At 45.9% G+C, this 16,434-nt stretch overlaps 1 protein-coding gene across 3 annotated transcripts in view; it reads right to left on the bottom strand.

Annotated features, from left to right (window-relative positions):
* Positions 1 to 10,471, bottom strand: part of ANXA6 (annexin A6) — a 47,576-nt gene extending 37,105 nt beyond the window's left edge. For 2 of the 3 annotated variants that reach the window (XM_036893391.2, XM_036893392.2), the window contains exon 1: positions 10,322 to 10,471. The gene's annotated coding sequence lies outside the window, so the exon portion shown is untranslated. The remainder of the gene's footprint in view (positions 1 to 10,321) is intronic. The other variant, XM_057490595.1, reaches the window with a different exon arrangement.
* Between the last annotated feature and the right edge of the window lie 5,963 nt (positions 10,472 to 16,434).

Genomic DNA, 16,434 nt, shown 5'->3' with positions numbered 1-16,434 from the left:
CAACACAGAGAAGACAAGTAGTGATCTTACAGCATCTTACTACGCTGATGGGCAGTGACTCTAATGGGGTTTGTGGGGGGACTTGGTGAAGGGGGGAGCCTAGTAAACATAATGTTCTGCATGTAATTGTAGATTAATGATAACAAAATAAAAAAATAAAATAAAAGTAAAAGTAACAAGCTCCGTCAGATTTACTCAGTAAAACCTACAAGGAGCTGAACTGGAAAAGAAGATAGAGACCACGGTGCTTTCCAGTTCTCTAAATGGCCATCCCAGCAAAAAAACTGAGGAGAAATCAGCCCAGAATCCTGCTCTCATTCTGGGGTCACTGGAGACAGAGCGACAGTGGGGAGAACACAGGATGTGGAGTCAGGCAGACAGACCTGGACTCAAATTTATCTTGTCACTTAACTATATGACCTTGGGGCATATTGCTCATCTCTGAGTTCAAGGTTATCTCAGGGACAAAAGTCTGACTTTCTATTTCCTGCCTTGAGGGTTGTTGGACAACGAGACATAACTTGTGTCCAAGGAGAGCACAGGAGGCCAGACAAGAAATGTTCTCAGTTAATGGTGGTGTTCACACTCTTGGGGGCAAGTTTTGAGGACAGAATTTGTCACGTTTGCCCATGTGTCCCCACTGCCTGATTACAAGTCCCCTAAATTGCAATTAGCAGGCACAGGGTTGGGAGTGAAAGGCAAGGCAGAGGACAGAGATCTGCCCAGCGCTGCCTCGGGGGTGCTCGAGAAACTCTGCTGCTTCCCTAACAGCCAGGGGCCACGTGGTACACACTGCAGTGCTCACCAGGAAATGGAAATCCCCCCCACTGGGGAGGGGACCCGCATCTACCCCAGGGTCTGGCCAGGAGCCAGCACTAGGTTTCCCTAGGTCTGGGAGTAGGGGGGTGGGCAGAGGGTGGGGGAGCCCCAAAGCCAGCAGAGAAACAGGGACCTAACAGGGCCCAGGAAGTCAGCAGAGGGGGGGAGGGATGAGACCTGTCACCAGCACCTCTGGCCTTGAAGCATTTTCTTTGGCCTTGTTGCTGGAAACTAGTTGTGGCAGCAGGCCAGGCCCATCAGGACGACAGTCCCTTTCCGAGGAGAGACGGCTCAGAGGAGGGGCCTCCGAGCGCTTGGGAAAACACTCAGCTCCCAGAGCAGTGTGCATGCCCCCACTGGAGTGCATGTCTTGTGTATACGTGGAGAGAAGCTTCTTCTGGAATCAGATGCTGAGACAGCAGTTCAGGGGGCCTGATCTCCAACAGGCCCTGTGCTGAGGGATCAGCGAGGCTCTGAAGCAATTGACAGAGGCACCATTTACCCTGGCTTTACAAGGGGCTCTGATCCCTCTGAGAGCAAGCCCGGACACACTTCTCTGGGTGGTTGAACAAATGTTTCCTACCAATGCTTTAGAATTCTAGAGGGCCCTAAAAACCTACTCCCCCAAGCTCCATGGTTTCTAGACGGGGCAAAGGCATCTCAGGAAGGGTACGTGACTTGCTAGGACCCAGACAACAGCTACCATCTCTGCCTCCAGGGGCCCTGGCTGCAATGGGACACTAGGAAGAGGACGAAGGAAAAGACCAGGTTCTGGTTCCCAATCTTTCTATAATATAAGAAGAACCAGGCGCCCTCTCAGGACCTCAGTTCCTCCTTCCATAAAATAGGGTTATCACTCCCTCTTTGGGAAAATCTCAAGTAGATGACAGAGGGTTTTACAGATTTTAAACCAGAGATTTTCACATCAAAAACTCAAGAGTATTAGTCCTAGTAGAGTTCTTCCCCAGGCCATAGGATTCCTCTCTCTTTCCCCACTACCTCCCACCCCTATATGCAAGTTTCATCACCTTGGTTAAAACAGTGCTCAAGACTGGCAGGTATGGCCAAATCAGAGCTGTGCCTCTCTCCTCCCAGGAACCCTAAATCTCTTCTGACCTGGATGCTCATGAGGGCTCATCATGGCTGATCATTCCAGAAACCCACCCAGGGGTAGAGTCCCAGGTATCTTTGTGCTGCTGGGGCCACCCCCTGACTTAGTCCTTTAGCTCGCAATTATGTTTCCTTCCTTCCCCTTTGGGGGCTCAGGACTAACTCTAGGATGGGGGTTCTGGGGTAGGGAACACACCAGACCTGTGGCTCACCACTGCCAAACTGTACACTTGGGGAAACTGAGGGCTGAACAGGGGAGGAGTCTTGTCCAAGTCATGCAAAAGGCACGGGTTTGGAGGTCAGACCAGGCTATGAGTCAGGGTTCCACCTCCCACCAGTTTATGATTTAGATAAATTACCTTAATTGAATCTCAATTTCTACATCTCCAAAAGGCATATGAAAAACATCTCCATCTACTGAGAAGTAAATGAAATAATGGATGAAGAGCCCTTGGAGCACCGTGCCTGGCACAGAGTAAAAACTCAATAAAGAGTTGCTCTTATTACAATAAACCTGAACATGTGCAAGGGAGGCAACATGGCATCCTCATAAAGAATGCAGGCTTTATAGTTGTGGCCTGAGTTCCAGTCCAGCTGCTGCAAATTCCTAGTTCATGGCCTAGGGCAAGTTACACCACTTCTCTTTGGCTCAGTTTCAAGTTAAACCATTTCTCTCTGGCTCAGTTTCTTCAGCTTGGAAATGACAATCTCAGAGGGATTCTGTGAAAATTCAGTGAAGTAAGGCAGGTAAAATACTTAGCATGGCCAGGCACAGATTAAAAGTTTACTACATCCAAAACCAGGCAAAGACACCACGAAAAAAGAAAATTACAAACCAATATCCCTGATGGACATAGATGCAAAAATACTCAACAAAATATTAGCAAACCAAATTCAAAAATACATCAAGAGGATCATACACCATGACCAAGGGGGATTCATTCCAGGGATGCAAGGATGGTACAACATTCGAAAATCCATCAACATCATCCACCACATCAACAAAAAGAAGGACAAAAACCACACGATCATCTCCATAGATGCTGAAAAAGCATTTGACAAAGTTCAACATCCATTCATGATAAAAACTCTCAGCAAAATGGGAATAGAGGGCAACTACTTCAACATAATAAAGGCCATATATGATAAACCCACAGCTAATATCATACTGAACAGCGAGAGGCTGAAAGCTCTTCCTCTGAGATCGGGAACAAGACAGGGATGCCCACTCTCCCCACCTCTATTCAACACAGTACCAGAGGTCCTACCCACAGCAATCAGACAACACAAAGAAATAAAAGGTATCCAGATTGGCAAGGAAGAAGTTAAACTGTCCCTGTTTGCAGATGACATGATATTGTACATAAAAAACCCTGAAGAATCCACTCCAAAACTACTAGATCTAATATCTGAATTCAGCAAAGTTGCAGAATACAAAATTAATACACAGAAATGTATGGCATTCCTATACACTAACAATGAACTAGTAGAGAGAGAAATCAGGAAAACAATTCCATTCACAGTTGCATCAAAAAGAATCAAATAGCTAAGAATAAACCTAACCAAGGAAGTGAAAGACCTATACTCTGAAAACTACAAGACACTCATGAGAGAAATTATAGAAGATACCAATAAATGGAAACACATCCCGTGCTCATGGATAGGAAGAATTAATATTGTCAAAATGGCCACCCTGCCTAAAGCAATCTACAGATTCAATGCAATTCCTATCAAAATGCCAACAGCATTCTTCAACAAACTAGAGAAAATCATTCTAAAATTCATATGGAACACAAAAGACCCTGAATAGCCAAAGCAATCCTGAGAAGGAAGAATAAAGCGGGGGGGATTATGCTCCCCAACTTCAAGCTCTACTACAAAGCCATTGTAATCAAGACAATTTGGTACTGGCAGAAGAACAGACCCATAGACCAATGGAACAGACTAGAGAGCCCTGATAAAAACCCAACCATATATGGTCAATTAATATATGATAAGGGGACCATGGACATACAATGGAGAAATGACAGCCTCTTCAACAGCTGGTGTTGGAAAAACTGGACAGCTACATGCAAAAGAATGAAACTGGATTACTGTTTAACCCCATACACAAAAGTAAACTCAAAATTGATCAAAGACCTGAATGTAAGTCATGAAACCATAAAACTCTTAGAAGAAAACATAGGCAAAAATCTCCTGAATATAAGCATGAGCAACTTGTTCCTGAATGCATCTCCTCAAGCAAGGGAAACAAAAGCAAAAATGAACTCATGGGACTACATCAAACTAGTAAGTTTCTGTACAGCAAAGGACACCATCAACAGAACAAAAAGTCATCTTACAGTATGGGAGAATATGTTTGTAAATGACATATCCAACAAGGGGTTAATATCCAAAATATATAAAGAACTTACATGCCTCAACACCCAAAAAAGCAAATAACCCGATTAAAAAATGGGCAGAGGATATGAACAGACACTTCTCCAAAGAAATTCAGATGGCCAACAGGCACATGAGAAGATGTTCCACATCACTAATCTTCAGGGAAATGCAAAGTAAAACCACAATGAGATATCACCTCACACAAGTTAGGATGGCCAGCATCAAAAGGTCTAAGAACAACAAATGCTGGAGAGGATGAGGAGAAGGGGGAACCCTCCTACACTGCTGGTGGGAATGTAAGCTAGTTCAACCATTGTGGAAAGCAATAAGTAGGTTCCTCAAAAAACTAAAAATAGAAATACCATTAACCCGGGAATCCCACTCCTTGGGATTACAACTTCTACTGAAGAATACAACCTCTCAGATTCAAAAAGCCATATGCACCCTTATGTTTATCGCAGCACTATTTACAATAGCCAAGATATGGAAGCAACCTGTGTGTCCATCAGTAGATGAATGGATAAAGAAGATGTGGTACATATACACAGTGCAATACTATTCAGCCATAAGAAAGAAACAAATCCTACCATTTGCAACAACATGGATGGAGCTGGAGGACATTATGCTCAGTGAAATAAGCCAGGCAGAGAAAGACAATTGCCAAATTATTTCCCTCATTTGTGGAGTATAAGAACGAAGCAAAACTGAAGGAACAAAATAGCAGCAGACTCCGAGACTCCAAGAGGGAACTGTGATTACTAAAGGGGAGGGGTGTGGGAGGGTGAGTGGGGAGGGAGGGAGAAGGGGATTGAGGGGTATTATGTTTAGTATGCATGGTGTGGGGGATCACGGGGAAAACAGCGTAGCACAGAGAAGGCACATGGTGAATCTGTGACACCTTGCTGCACTGATGGGACAGTGACTGCATTGGGGTATGGGTGGGGACTTGATAAATGTAGTAACCACATTGTTTTTTCATGCGAAACTTTCATAAGAGTGTATATTAATCATGCCTTAAAAAAAAAAAGTTTGCTACATGGTGGCTTCCATCACAATCTTCATTACAGCAACGGCCTCCCAAGGGGGGTATACAGGGCACGACAATCCACTGGAGTACAGGTTGATGATATTGTAAGGTAACTTCCTAAATTTTTTAATCTTGTCCTTTTATGTCCCGCTTTTGGTGTTATACATACAAAAGTTAAAGACACATATTAGAGTTCAGGCTGATAGAAGTACACGGTCAAGTGTGCACTTAATGGAATGAAGCTGACAAAGGAGGAGAGAGGAGAAATCAGACAAACAGAAACACCAGCAAAAGGAAAAGCATTTCTGTCCTCACAAGGTAGTTTGTGTGCTTTGGAGGAAGAGTGCAGTTTTAGAGAGGTAGGAGATGTTGAACGTAAGGAGGTGAAACCAAGTATTTGTGCGGGGGGCAATTTGAGAAAAATTTTAAAGTAACCTGGAAGAGCATGCAAAAAAATCACCCAGACCTCTGTGCCCCAGGAGTGCTCAAGAGAGTCTAACTTGAGCCCATCACTGCTTTGCCCCTCTTCTCCACTGGCCCCCCTAGCCCAGCACTCAAGGCACAGACATCCTCCCTGATTTATCTGCCCCCCCCCTCCCTCTTTTCCATCCACCACCACACCCTCCACCCCTAACCAGAAATCTCTTCCACCAGCATTTCTATACAGCCTTTTAGTATCAAAACCAATGCTTTTCAATTCTGGCTTCAGTAATACCACCTCCGTGCTTTCAAACTCACCAAAGCATAAAGTCAACCCCTCAGAGTCTGATTCAACTGTTCTGGGGAAAGGCCTGGACTTCGGTAATTTAAAAAATTTAGGTAATTCTGCCAACTCTTCTAGGAAGCCAGGAGGGAGTTTTCCCTCCTTTGACCCCCCGGGTACTCTGAAACCACCTACACTTGACCAATGTGGGTCAACCACAATGCATTTATCACCCTACATCTACTTATCATTGGAAGGAGGCTGTTTATACTCTATTGGATGGGGCAAAGCTGTATTTCAAACTCTCCAGGCTCTCATTTTTGTCTCTGAGCTATTTTACAGCTCAGAATTTGTAGATAACTGATGGTAATGCAAAGTAATTCTTACAGACTTGCTCATTCTGTCCTATCTGGTAAAGGTCCAATTGACTTGCCTCCCCCTCCAGTGGAAAAACCAGTTTGCCTCCGTTTGCACACTCCTTTTAATACAAAGGTGTCTACTGATTATCTTTTGAGCTGGTTTAAACATCTGCCTGGTCCAGCCATTGATTAATGGGTGGAATAAAATCTTTAGCACATGATCATTTTTCTATCTTGTGAGTCATGATTTCACTCCTTGAAAATTATTGTACATGCTTCTTTGCTGCACCCCCTCCCATAGGGTGTAGTTCATAAGCACTGTTGGGTGAAATGCACTGAGTTGCTTTAATGTTCTATTTAGTGATGCCCCCCACCCTTGAAAAAGATCATAGAATAAGGAACCATCCAGCCTAGTGGTTTTCAGACAGGTTTTATTCCTCCTTATACAGCGAGGAAAGGACATAACTTGGGGGGTTAAGTAACTTGTCCCATATGAAGAAAACTAGTGATTAAGGAGGCTCATTTTTCAAATAATATTGATCAAGTACCTCCTGCATGCCCACTGACAGGAGTTGGGGCTAGAATAAAAAGGAGACAGATGAGCCTCCTGCCCCTTGAAGCTATAGTGAATCTAGTGCAGTAAATTGCACATCTTTTTGATCCTATATACCACCAGTAGTAACAAAAACCTGAGCAATCGTCATGATAAACATATGCTTTTTAAGAATGAGATTAAGAGCACATAAAATAAGGTCTATAGTTTATCCCTGTGCCACAGAAAAATCATCTTTTGCCCCCCCCCTCCCCCGGGTATGTGACCCCTGGCCCATGAGATCCTGATCCTTCCCCTTCCCATTTCCTGATGCCTCCATCCCTAGCCTGCAGGAAGACACCCAGGACCAGCCCCACTGCCCCCCAGAGCCTAGCCTTTAAGGAACCAATGGTAAATGTCATTCCTGGCCTTGTCCTGGGTACCCCACCCCCCCACTGAAGGCATTTGGGGTTTCTTGGAGAACAGTGTCTTTCCCTCTCCTGACCCAGAACCCGTGATCCCAGGACTGGACAAGTCCCCAGGAGCTCACTGGGCTGCCCCACGTTTATAGCTGGACTGGCCTGGGTTTGAATCCCAGTTCAGATCACTATTGTGATACACAGCAAAGTGTAGTGTCTCCCAGTAAAGGCTGGAGCCACAATGCCTGAGACTGGAGTCTGACCTGCTATTTAGCAGCTATGTGTTCTTGGGCAAGTACTTAACCTCATATGCAAAATAGGGGATAAAAAGAGTGCCTACCTCAGAGGAGTTGTGTTAAAGATGAAAAAAATTAAGACATGTTTAGTTGCTTAGAAGAGGCCTGGGCATACAGAGCACACTATATGTTTGTATTGTTTCTTTCCTAAACTTTTGAGGGCTGAGTTTCAACATCTGCAAAATGGGCATGGTAACAGCATCTAACGCTATCAAGGGTTCAGCCAGGGCCTGGCAAGTTGGAAGGGTTCGGATTACTACTTTATCATTATTTAAGGAGTACAGGGCGCCTTTACAGATGAGGAACTGGAGGCTCAGGTCACCTGCCTTCTCCAGCACCACACCCTTCAGAGATCACCACAGCAGCACTTGTTTCTCTGCACACGGCACTCCACAGTTCGCAGGACTCTTTCGCATCTGCCGTTTTATAACTGCATGCAGATGGGTATCAACCTTATTTTACAGATGGAATCTGAGGCTCAAAGAACCCAAGGATAGTCATTTGTCCTTAGCCAGCCTCTGCAGGGACTCCTCAATCCCAGGAGGAAAGGAAACAGAAGTGTGGCTGGATTCCAAGCCAAGAAGTTTGTATGCATAAAGGCACCCCCCATTCCCGCAGACTTCCTCTCTTTTGGGGAGGGTGGGAGTATACATGCTCAGAAATCAGGGTAGAGACCACATCCTGCGCTTTGTCCCCACCCAGGAAGTATCTTGGAGAGGAGAGGTGGGGGTGAGGCTGGCTGATACCACTGGGCTCTCCCAGAAAATCCTAGCAGGGTACAAGAGGCACCATGCAGCCTCAGCCCATCTTACCAGCTGGGTGCCCTGGGCACCTCACTGATCACTCTAGAGGGGAAGGACCTAAGGCCCAGAGGAATAGGAAGTGCGCCCAGGGCCCCAGCTGGTTAGTGCAGGGCAGAGGCTGGGACTGGGGCTGGAGCCTGGTCAAGGGCTCCTCTGGGTGCTGCAGTGCAGATGCTCCAGATGCGGGCAGCTCCGCAGCTCCGCAGAGCCCCGCACCCTGTCCCAGGAGTCAGCCCCGAGAGGCCAGGTCCCGCACTTCTCAGGGGCGGCCCTCTCCTCTGCACACTCCTAGCCACATGCTGCCCCAGCAGCAGCTATGGCCTTTACCAGAAACCGCAAATATTTCCTGAATCCCAGCAGCCGGCGCCTTGGGAACAAAGGGTGGAAGGCGAAGATGGGTGAGTGGCAGTCCCAGCTGCAGAGGGGGCTCCAGGCCTCTGCCTCCCTCTCCAGCCCCGCCCAACTCCCAGAAGCCTAAGTCTTAGAAGAGTTGAATCCTAGAAACCAGCACAGGAAGTGGCAGCCAGTTCAGCAGGCTTTGCTCCTGATGGGTAACTGAGGCCCGGAGAGGGAAGGGCTTGCCCAAGGACCCCCAGCATCTGGAACGGTTAACCATGCTTTCCCCTGCCTCCCAGGGCAGGGCCTGCCAGCCAGAAGGGCAGGGTTCCCAGGAGCTGCAGCTGGGCCGTCACTCACCTGGAAGGGCTAAGCAAGTCAAGCTTTCCCTCCGGGTCAGCAGAGCCAACAGTTTAAGGTGTGCTTTGGGCAGGGGAGGAGGGAGAAGGGAGGACAGGAGAAAACTGGAGGCCTTTTACACTCTCATAAACCAGGGAGACGTGTGTCCAAATTTGGAATTGTCAAGGAAGACCCACCAGGATTTAAAGAAAAGGAGGGGGAGGAAGCAAAGGCTGGATTGTCCTCCCGAAGGACCCCCTGCCCCTTGCAGGCCTGAGGGTAAACCAGGGCTCCCAAGCCTGCAGTCAAGCCTTCCCAAACCTCTGTCATTCCTTGCAGATGACAAAGGCCTGGGTTCATCAGCTCTGGACCTGAAAAGGAACCTGAGGCTCAGAGAAGGAAAACTACTGATTCAAGGTCACAGTGCAAGTTGTGGTGGGGCTGGGCCTCGGATTCGGAGTATGTCATTCCCGTGCTGGTACTGCAGGAGTCATCTGAGGTCCCCAAGCTGGAGAAGGGCCTAAACTGGCCTTTGGAAGCACAGGAAGAAGGCCCTTGTAGGCCAGCTGAGCGTCTCCTTCATCGGCAAGCAGCGGTCAGAAGGAGCAGAAGGGTACAAAGGCCCCAGGGGGTGGACGGCCGGCCCTTCCTCAGTCTGCAGACAGCCCTTCGCAACCACACACACAAGCCGTTTCAACAGCAGCTGGGGGGTTACGGTCTGTGGCCTCGGCCGCACCCTTCCCTGCGGATTCTTAGACCCCCGTCCAGCTGCCCCCAATTTCGGGCCCTCAAAGTCTCTTCCGAACCCACTCCCCTCTCAAAGCAGGTCCAGCAGCCCGCGCCTCAGCCCCGGGCTGCCCGGCGCCCGCCCTACCACACCCACTGCCGAGCCAGCGCTCTCCCGCCCCCACCGCCGCCTCCCCTCCCCTCCCCCAGCCCAAACGCGTCCGCCTCCGCTTCTCCACTCAGGCGGCGGATTTGCCCCACTGCGCTCCCCCAGACACACCCAGCCCGGGACCCTTTGGGATTGCCGCGGGCCCCACCTGCCCGAGCCCCACCCCGATCCTGGCAGCCCGCTGCCCCGGAGCCTGGCGGGAGGCGTCAGTCCGCGATGACTGGGCGTTTATTGCTCGTCCCCGCGTCCCTGCAGCCCCCGAGAGGAGGTGGTCCCCTGGAGCAAACCTCACCCCACTCACCACGCGGTGATGGCCTCCTGTCGCGAACGGGCAGACGGAGAGCGGCGCGGCGACACGGAGCTTGCGGGGTGCCCGTTAGCCAGGGAGCAGCAGCCGCAGCGCGGGGCGGGCCTGGAAGACAGCCGATCGCTCCGGGCCGGACACGTGGCGGCGCAGCGACCAATCGGGCTCGTCCCCCTGCCTCCCCAGTTCTTTCGCTCCTAGAATCTTAGAATGTCACCAGCCCTATGGAGCCCCAACATGAGAACCTCTATCAGTGCGCAGACCCCGAGCCTGAGACCTAGAGAGGGTTGCGAGATTAAGGCAAGGTCATGCAGGCATTCAGGGCTGGAAGTCACTGCTCCCGACTCCAGGTTCTGGACACTTACCCGCAAATTCCTGCTACTCACCAAAGCTCTGTTGAGGAACAACATTGAGGCTTGAGACAAAATTGGGGCCAAGCACTTCATCTATCTGATCAGATTCCGTTCCTCAATAGCCCTAGCAGGCCCGTGCCAGTATTTACTTACTTTCCTGAGCAGGAGAACCCAGAGAAGTCCAGTACTTTGACCAAGGTCACACAGCTACTAAGCTGCTGAGCTGGGATTCGAACCCAAGTCAAGTGACTCCAGAGGTACAATTATTGGTGGTTAGCTCTGGGGAGTGCATAGTCCAGAAAAAAAAGCAAAGAGACCAATAGTTATAATCCAGGGCTGTGGGGGAAAACAGCCTGAACATAAAAAACGACAAACTATTTGGAAATCCAGAGAAAACAGAAAGATTATTCCCCAGTGGATTTGTAAGGACTTTCTGGAGGAGAGGGTAAGTAAGTAAAATTCAGTGGTACCTCCCATTCCCCCTCCGTAACCCCTCACCTTAGAACTTCTGCTTTGGTGAAAGGACGGAAAGATGGTGACCCTTGGCTACCACTCAGCTGCTGCGTTTCCATGAGCAAGACACTTAATTGCCCCGGTTATCCATTTCGTTTATCCAGAAGATAGAAATAATCAAAGCTTTTCCCAGAACAGTCCTCCACCTGTCACTAGCTAGGAGACTTCTAAGCCTCCTAACAAGGAGAACTGGCTGTAAAGGATGTCCTTGGATCTATTCATTTCCCCAACATTTACTGAGCACCTGCTGCATGACAGGCACTGAGCTGGAAGACCAAAGTGAGCAGATGGCAAGTGGACCCTGACCTGTCCTCATGGAGCTTCCACTCTCATGGGAAACAGATTGTTAGGTTATTGTTACGGTAAAGTTTAGAGAGTTGTAATCTGGAAACTAGAAAGTGTATAATGGCCCACAGAGGATGGAAGCAGCCTAACCTAGGCCTCCGAATAAGAATGATATTTAGTTGCGTTAAAAAAACACAATTCAACCAAGTAAATGCAAAGACTACTTGGCCTTATTAAGCCATTCATGAATCAGGCAGCACCTCCCTTAGCAAGCAGAGATGTGCTAAAGGGCTACAGAAAGGGAGAGGTTTTAAAAGTAGGACAAGAAACTCATAAACAAAAAAGGATTATTTTGGGTGAGGTCACCTGCATTTGGGGACAAAAGAGTCTTATTAGGTGGATTACTTTATCATCCTTTGGATGAAGAGGACACAGGTGACATTCTCTTATCTAGGCTGAGTAGAAACCACCTGATGACTCCATTTCTGGGGAAGCTGAAACTGCGGTCAGCTTAGGTATTAAGCCCTGGGTTTAGTGACTTGGCCTAGCAGAAGTGACCCCATGTTAAGCCTGTTTCTTTATTGAAACAGTTCCCCATTTTATCAGACTCTCTGATGTGATCAAAATGTAAGGCATTTGTACCCCTCTCAGCTACTGCTTGTAGTTCCTACAGCTTTTGTGGATCCTTTGTGTGGTATTCACAGGTCATGGCATTTTTGCTTAGTCTCTGTGATATTCACAGCTTGCAACCTCAGGTTCACAATTTTTTGGTTGGTCATCCTCTTTACTTCTCTGATGTTCCAGTCTCAGGGAGATCATCTGCGTGGTAGTTAGCAGCTATGAAAATGCATTTGAGGCTTTTAAGAGACTACAACATGCCAAGGATTTTATTATAATTGTAAGCAGGATATGCCTTCCCAAAGTCTGGAGGGCACTTTGGAGCCATGGGCCCCAAAACCCAAACCAATCAAAATCAAATAAATCAAAGAAAGATCCCTCTGAAGGAGTCACCCTTTTAAGCCAAGTGGCTTGTTCTGTGGTCTTATGTAACTGAGTTTCGACTTCTCCAGAAATGTTAATCTAGGTGCAGCAGGTGGTGTTGGCCACGGCATAGACAATTCCTTGCTCAGGTTTAAAAATAATCAAAGGCTATCCTATTATTTAGAATAATTTTGGCCAGAGACTCTAAGAATCTTTGTTGGGCAGCTATTTGCTTGAGCAGCAAATTCTGCTCAACAGAATCAAGAGTTAAGAAGTTCCCAATTGTATTCTCATTTACATTTATCTCTGCCCAGGGAAGCAGGGACCTGCCAGAAGGAATCAAGAAAACTTCCTGGTAGGCCCTTTTTAATGCAATGAGGTAAATTTAGGGGAATCTACCAATGAGATGTCTTATTTTACTTGTGAAAAGCTAGGGGCACTGTTAGATTTTTCTCCTAGTCTGAAATAAAAGGTTGCTCTAAATTCCAGAAGTTAACCCCATCACACCCCACCTTAGCATGGCCTGGGAGATACAGATGAGGGCATTATCTTTCCTAGCCAATGCCAGAGTAAAGGAAAAGATAATAAAAAGAAAGGGTTTTGTGTCTAGTTAAAGTATGAAGTCATCTTGAGTGGAAGCAGTCTACACCATTCTCTTCCTCATTAATCTGATTTGGAGGTCCCCTGTGTCTGTATGAGACCAGTGTCAGGTGGAGCCATCTACAGTTCTGAGGCCTGTATGCAAGGCTAAATGCCTTCTATTTTCTGCAGCAGTGTCAGTGGCCAGGTGCACTCGGTAAGGTCCCTTTAACAGGGCTTAAGGGGTGTCTTCATCAGATGGTGTTTCCAGAATACCTCATCACCAGGCTCTGGACTGTGACCAGTGGGATCCTCTGAGTTGGGATTTGGGAAGCCTTCTTTCACCCGTGGATGATAGGCTTGAGCACAGACATTAAAGACTTGAAGACTAGCATGAGATGAGGGATCAGCAAAAGGTTGTACACCAATATGCATTGTTCTGCTGGTGACTCTCACATATGGAGTGAGTTTATATTTTCAAAAGGGAGTACTGCGAACAGTCAGCAAGACCAAAGGCAGTATCTGTGGCCGGGGAAGTCCAGTAGTTTTGGCATATTTAGAAATTTTAAGTTTGAGGATCCCATTAGTTCTTTCAACCTTGCCTGGTGATTGAGGATGATAGGGACAGTGATAATTCCAAGAAGTTTGCAAGGCTTTCATTAAGGCTTGTATAATTTGCCCAGTGAAGCGGGTGTTCCATTCAATGGAAACTATGGAAGATATACCCCAAGTGGGAAACATATTCTCTAATAGATTATTTGCCATCATGAGGGCATCAGCCTTTGGCCAAGAGAAGTCTTCACCCCATCTGGAAAACATATATACAATAACAAGAACATACTGTAACTCATCCTAAGTGGCAGCTGATTGAAGTCCTGCAGCAGGTGTTCAAAAAGTTCAGAAGAGAAGATCTGAGGCCTCTGGGGACCAAAATAGTTCTCCTTAAATGTACTAAGGTGGGTGAAGAAATGAAAAAAAAAAGGAGTTTGCCAGGGAGCTGGGAAGAACCTAGCAGCAGACTTGGGCTTCCCATAGCCGCTACTGCTCATTTAATTTACAACTATTGTTTACTCATCGGAATTGCTCTGCTTTAGGCACAGACTGTTGCCATGTTACAAGGATTTCAAGATGGCAAAAGTCTAGCAATAAGGGGCCATTTTTTTTGCAGAAGCAAAATGGACTTCATTCACATGTGCCATAATCTTTCAAATCAAGATCAAATGAGAATTTACTGCAATGGAATTGACAAGAAAATTTAGATATTTTTGTGACACACAATGTTTTAAGATAATAACTAGAAAAGTGTTAAAAGGACTTTAAACAGTTGGTTAAGTAGGATCACAGGTTATTGTAAAAGAATACTTAATTACCTATTTCACCAACATGACTATTAAAGTCTGCAGGCAAATACAGAAAGTTAAAAAGGCTTAGCTCTTTTAAGGTTGAAAACACTCAGTTTTAAGAAATCAAAGGCCAATGATAAAGATATCATGAACCATAGGAAATTATTTTGGTGAAAAACTGAATTTTGTTTTCTAGACAATTACTTTAAAACAAAGAAAAACCCTTTACAATCTCTTCTTATGAAGAGTAGACCATTAGTCCAAAACAGATTCATCTTTTTTTTTTTTTTTAAAATAATTATTTTTTATTGAAGGGTAGTTGACGCACAGTATTACATTAGTTTCAAGTGTACAACACAGTGGTAAAACATTTATATACATAATTCTAGGTTCCAGCTATCACCCTACCAAGCTGTTACAATATCTTGACTATATTCCTTATGCTATACATTACATCCCGGTTACTTATTTATTTTACCATTGGAAGTCTGTCCTTTTTTTTTTTTTTTTTTTGTGAGGGCATCTCTCATATTTATTGATCAAATGGTTGTTAACGACAATAAAATTCTGTATAGGGGAGTCAATGCTCAATGCACAATCATTAATCCACCCAAAGCCTAATTTTCGTCAGTCTCCAATCTTCTGAGGCATAACAAACAAGTTCTTACATGGAGAACAAATTCTTACATAATGAATAAGTTACATAGTGAACAGTACAAGGGCAGTCATCACAGAAACTTTCGGTTTTGCTCATGCATTATGAACTCTAAACAGTCAGTTCAAATATGAATACTCATTTGGTTTTTATACTTGATTTATATGTGGATACCGCATTTCTCTCTTTATTATTATTATTTTTAATAAAATGCTGAAGTGGTAGGTAGATACAAGATAAAGGTAGAAAACATAGTTTAGTGTTGTAAGAGAGCAAATGTAGATGATCAGGTGTGTGCCTGTAGACTATGTGTTAATCCAAGCTAGACAAGGGCAATAAAACATCCACGTATGCAGAAGATTTCTCTCAGAGCAGGGGGGGTGAGGTTCTAAGCCTCACCTCTGTTGATCCCCAATTTCTCACCTGATGGCCCCCCTGCGACTGTGCCTGTCTTAGGTTGTTCCTCCCTTGAGGAATCTTACCCGTCTCTGGCTAACCAGTCATCTTCCGGGGCCATACAGGGAAATGTGAAGTTGGTAAGTGAGAGGGAAGCCTTATTGTTTGAAAAGGTTAGCTTTTTACTTCTTTGCATATTTATGCCCTGTGGCTTCTATGCCCAGCATTTGTCTTGAGGTATCTTTACCACTTGGAAGAACTATGATACTCGGTAAATTTGATATGAGGCATGAATTCTATTTAAGGGTTGTAATTAGGAAGGAAGAAGAAAAGCTACAGAAGTAGCAGGCGGAAGAAAACATGGGAAGATTGATTATTTCTTTGACATATCTTCTTGTAGAGTAACTTCAGCATGTATAGGTTTTAAGCTACTACTTAAATTGCGCACACACATTAACATAATAGGAGTATAGTTACATAACCAAAGCATATCTGTAATTACCAGCCATCTCCAGTGAAACTAAGAAAACCAGTTAGGCACCTTAGGCATTTGTGAAAACTTATCTATGATATGGTGGATATTGTCCAACTGAACTTGAACAGTCTGAGAGAAATCAGACAAATTAAAACAACCCATTCCTGGGGACTGTTCACATGCCATATGTTCTTTGAACAGTAAATAGTCTGTAGTTGTAAGACTTTGGAGCGCTACAATTTGCACTTCTCCTAGTTCTTGGTTGAGTTCCAACAGTATAGATCCAGTCAAATTTGTTGTTTTACTGTATGCACAGGTCAGCTTAGATATCTCCTTCCTCATTCCCATGGCAAGTCCAGGAACTGGTGGGATGAGTGCATCTACAGCTGTAGCAGTGCGTGGATCTTTGTTGGGGTTTTTTGATGATCATCTTCTGGCATGAGTCTTCCAGAGAGTGCAGATGTTGGAAGTTCTTTTTCATATCGTATCTTAGTTCATTTTCGGGGTAGCCCAATTAGGCTTTGATCCTC

This window comes from Manis pentadactyla, chromosome 2, assembly GCF_030020395.1.
Source record: "Manis pentadactyla isolate mManPen7 chromosome 2, mManPen7.hap1, whole genome shotgun sequence".
Lineage (NCBI taxonomy): Eukaryota > Metazoa > Chordata > Mammalia > Pholidota > Manidae > Manis > Manis pentadactyla.
Note: the sequence above shows the minus strand (reverse complement) of the source record. Positions and strands in the feature narration are given on the sequence as shown.